The sequence below is a fragment of the Gossypium hirsutum genome, chromosome A05, assembly GCF_007990345.1.
Source record: "Gossypium hirsutum isolate 1008001.06 chromosome A05, Gossypium_hirsutum_v2.1, whole genome shotgun sequence".
In the NCBI taxonomy this organism is placed as follows: Eukaryota; Viridiplantae; Streptophyta; class Magnoliopsida; order Malvales; family Malvaceae; genus Gossypium; species Gossypium hirsutum.
Window position 1 is genome coordinate 39,780,240 of NC_053428.1, and position 5,620 is coordinate 39,785,859.

Here is a 5,620-nt window from a genome sequence, read left to right on the forward strand (position 1 = left end):
AAGGGGAAGGCTTTAACTTGCAAATACTTTAAGCTATATTTGTTTAATTGAAAATATCTTTCAGAAAATAATTTTCAAAAAATAATTTATTTTTTAAAAAAATTAATATTTTTTTGATGTTTAGATATATTTATTTTGTAAATTTCTTAAAAATAATTTATAAAAGTTATTTTTAATTAAACAAATATATATTTGAAATTTTATTATTTTATTATTATTTAATTGAATTTAATTTTATCAGTAATTTTATATTTTATATTATTTTTGCATATATTAAATATATTATGTTAAATTCAGATTTATTACAACATCATTTTTTAATTAGATGACTACTAAGTTAGTATTTTTATTTAAAAATGTTACATCAACAAAATTGACAAAAAATTAATGATGTCAACAATTAGACTTAATTTTCAAAATTGAAAAGTAATAGGACTAAATTCTTGAAAATAAAAGTATAAAGACTGAATTACAAATATGTGAAGTGTACATAGACTTATGATATATTTTAAACTTTATACTACAAAATATTTATTATTAATATATTTATAATTGTAATAAATATTTCTAATTAAAATATTAATATTGAATATTTCCAATAATATGTAAAAAATATTATTTAAAAATATTATTTTTAAAATTTATTATTAAAATAAAATTAAAATATTAAATAATTTATTAAAATAATAAATTATATTTATTATATTAATAATTTATTATATGACTAAATATAAATAATTAAATATGTATGTTTAATAATATTGAAAAATATAATATTTTTAAATATTTTTAAAAATAAAAATAAAATTTATTATCTATAGATGAGCTTTTTTCGGTGAAATGACTTATGCTTTTTAAAATGATAAATTATTTTATAGAAAAAATAATTTATTTTACCTTGACTCATTTTCTGTTGACCAAACTAGACTCTTAATTTCAATAAAGATAAATCCTTGCGAACTTGACTTTTCTTTTTACAAGCGGAGGCAGCATTAGTAAAATGTTTAATTCCCCTGTTTTGTTAGAATAATATTATATTAATTAATAATTAGTTTTTTTAAAATGGAAAAATAGATAATTAATATTTTAGGATTTAAAAAATATGTGTTGCTTTAATTAATTGTTGATGAGAACTGAAACTAAGCAATGAAAGCCAATGTAAATTAAAATATATTAAACATTTTCTGTAATTAAATTATATGTGTTAACAATATTCTTAATTATTTAATATTTTAAATTTTTTGATAATATTTTTATTGGTTTAAATATTTTTTAAATGTTTTATTATGTATTTTAAACATATGTTCTGAAACTATTTTATTGGTTTAAACTCTCGACTTTAATTAAAGCCTAAGTAAATCCACTTATTTAAGTACAAAATGATTTATATGATTGAACTAATTAAACTATCAATTTATTAGTCTAACCAGTTTAATCAATTTGATCGATATAATCAGTTTGACCGATTTACCTGACTCTATTAAATAAATCAATAAAATTTTATAAAAATAAAAATATAAAAAATATTATTTCAATTCAACCGGTTCAACTACCCAATCAATCGGTTAGTATTAATTCCTAGATTAACTAGTTTAAAGCCTTTGTTCAAACCAGTACTTCGGCCAATTTTCAATCTAACCGATCAAACTAATCTAGTTTAAACATCAATACTGAAAAACCTCCTAAATAAGAAAATCATAAAATTCAAAGTTAAAATACGGAGTCCAATTCTCAAACAATACCTAATAGTTTAGCCGTGTTTGCAGCACACACAAAATCGTTTAATACTTGCTAACACAAGAAGTAATTGCTATTTTTTTTTATGACCACGTTTTTGGTTGTTTGCAAATAATTAAGCATAAAGAAAAAAATATCATATTATAACATAACCAATAGTATTATTATTCTAAATTAAAAATCTTATTATACGTGTATATATATTTAGAATATAAATATGTGTTTAAAAATATCATTTAATAATAAATAATAAATAATGAAACTTATGGTTTGAAACTAATTAATCATAACAACACATAAAATATATACGATATTAAAATTTTAATAAATAGATTAAATTATGAGTAAAACAAAATTTAACCCCATACATATATCAGATAAATAATATTAAATGCACTACAATTATTTGTCATTAATTGTAAGTTAGAGTCAAGTTGACTTGTTATACCAACTTAATTAACAACATTATATAGATATACAATTGATGAAGATAATAAATTATGCATATTAAAATAAAAATTTATAAAATATATCAAAATGAAACTTTAGTTAAGTGGTAAATTTAAAGTTTTTCCAATTTAATTAGCATGGAATCAAATCTATCTATCTATCTATTTATATATTGGTTTTTTAATAAAATAAAAAGATTAAAATAACCTCGAACGTAATCCTACCCAAATTGATATTTGATTGATACGTGATACTAACTCAAACAAAAATTATATTAATAATATAGCTATTGTATTAATTATTTTAAAAAATAGATAGTGGTTACAAAAATCCTTCATGCATCAACTAAAGACTAAACAAAACAAATTACATTTAGTAATTTTGTAATACTAATATTTATTTATTTCCTTAGTATATTTATCACCATTTACTTTTTTCTTTCTAACAAATATTTGAACACTAGTAGTCGAATAACACATGCAAACCTTTGTAAACTAGTATTTTGATGTCATTTCCAGTGTAAAGTAGTAATTGTTGCTGCTACTGCTATTCATGATTGTTTGTAATCCTTTGTTTTCTTTGACAAAAATCCCATAATCTACAAAAACACATGTAAGTTGAAAGGGAAAGAAGTTCCAAAACTACCTTTAATTCCACTACATTGGGTAGTAAGTAGAGCTTTTTAGCTTGGATTAACTTTATCGCCAAGTGCAGGATTTTTCACACGGGTTCAATTTGTTACACGGCTTGGCGATATGGTTATGTGACCCTATTTTGATTTGTACATAGTCTGGGGACATGGGCGTGTGAAAAAGTCACCTGATTGTGTCTGAGACTACATAGGCTGGTCTCTTTCACACAACCGTGTGACCCATGATTCCAGTTTTTACTTTGTTTTCATATTTTGATTTGATTTAATCCCTGATTGTTTCTAAATAATTTTTAAGGCCTTATAGGCTGGAATTAAGTTTTGTATATGATTGAATGAAATGTTTATTAAATGAAATTATTGTTGACTGTTTCAAAAATAAATTTTTTAATTGAAGTGTTCTATTAATTGTCGTAACTTCCCATAACCCCAATTCGATGATAGTGACGGGTGAGGGGTGTTACATATATATTTTGAAGTCATGATATACATGATTGAATTGGAAAAACCTTGTTGAGAGCACGAAGTGCTTAATTAATATGATGTGACTGTGAGAATGGAATGAAAGGAATGATTGATATATGCATTCATGTTAATAATATTGAGAATGCCCTAAAAACGATATTGTATAGAGTACTCTAATTATCGTAAGGCTCAAGTACGAATCATTAGCTCTAATTCCTGAAGGGGTCGTAAGCATATATTAAAGTAAATTAGTGCTTGTGCACTCCATCTAACTCCCATAATTCCCTATTAGGTCAATTAGAGTTCTCTAATTCCTTGCTAGGTCGAGAACACATTATTACCTCTAATTTCCTATTAGGTCAAGAATAGTTCTCTAACACCTTATTAGGTCAAGAAAAAACTGTTACCTCTAATTCTTTGTTGGGTTGAGGATCGTTCTCTAATTCCCTATTGGGTCACAACATAATGTTATCTCTAATTCCCTTTTGGGTTAATAACATATCATCAACTCCAATTGTATGTTGGGTCATGTGAGTATATTGTAGTAATACACGTTTTCGTTGCCAAATATGAAATCGGTTAATAAAGGTTAAGGTATAAAGATCGTAGTTGCATGTTTGAAACACAATTAGTTAATGTAGATACACTGAAGGTGCTTATAAATGATTAAAAAAAAGAAGAAGAAGAAGAAGGAAATATAGTACATGAGGCACTTATGTTATTGCCATCTATACATTGAGGGTGCACTATGATAACAAAATGAATTTGTAACAAAAATCAAACGTCGTGGTACCTATTGCCGTGGTACTTATATTTAAAATAGATGCTAGGGTATCTATAATGCTAACAAAATTGTAGTCTAAGTATGTATATATGTATGTAACGGTATTTATGTATGGTTAAGATGGTATGTTATGGCCTTTATACAATGTTTATTACACGCTTCATGTGTTTCTTGCATGCCAAGTAAACTTATCATGATGATTGAATTTAGAAAGGTTTGTGATCATGTTGGTGGTCATATTGTTGGATGTGTTTTGACAAGCATAAATAGTGTTTGGAGCATGAATTTTAAGTCCCATATGTCTTGAAAATGAATTGGTATTGTCAAAATAAGTGACTTTGGGGGATTTTTTTTATTTTATTTTTTTGTTTCGGCAAACTTATTTCGATATAAGAGGCCAGATGCATTGGTACAAGTAAGTCAATATCCAAAATTGAACGACAATAGGAACTTGTAGCGATACAAATAGACTAGTTAAGGTCTCCTCCCTTGTTTTGAGTCATTTTGATCTTCAGTCACCGCATTTGGTCCAGAACAACCCCAATCACCTAGAACTTGTTTTAAAATACTTTAAATGATTTTAGATAACTTATAAACGTTTTTAATCAAGGAAAATGGTTCTCTATGAATGAGTAAATGTTTACGTGTTTTTTTTTCTATTTACTTACATTTAAAGACAGATTAGGAAAAATAGACAAGACAAAGGATATATATCATGTCAACTAAAAATTACTTTGTAAGTATTACAATGAAGAAGTTTTTGCGTTTTGTTTTTTTCAAATATAGTAGCTAAGTAACATTAGCTTAATTAATTGGTAACATTTTTTATATATAAAAAAAACAAAAAAGGGAGAAATTTAAAATAGAAAAAAGTAAGAAATGAATATTAAAAGGAAAGTCATTATTTATATATCATTAATCAAGTATTAAAATGGAAGGCACATTCTATCTTACTCTAAATTTTCATCTATTACTTTTATTGCTTTCTCCATATGCACTGCTCAACAAAAATATATTTTCACTAAAAAAAAAAGATTTTAGGAAAATGAGAGCTCTTAAGTAAGATTCTCCTCTTGTGTGCTTTTGAAATATTCATCCTAAAAAATTTAAAATTGATAATAAGATTTTTAATTTTAAACTTTTCTACGTAATAAGATTTTTTTAAAACCTTTATAACTATAATTTTATAATAAAATTATAATTATTTTTATTATTAATTGATTTACGGATACTGTACAAAATTATAATTATAAAAGTTTTAGAAAAATTTTATTATCTATTAATTATAATTATTAGTTAAATTTATAGTTTTTAAATATAATATGAACAAAAGAAAATTATTATTAATACGTTAAATATTATGTCGAACTTAATTTAAACAAAAAAATATTTTTCAAAAAATAAATAAAATTTATTTTCAATTTGAATCGACTTTTTTTACAAAAGTACTTTTTGTTAGAAAAAAAACTTTTTAGACTAATTAGTAAAAGGTCTCTATTTTTTGTGTTGAATGGGAATAAAAGGAAATAATAAAT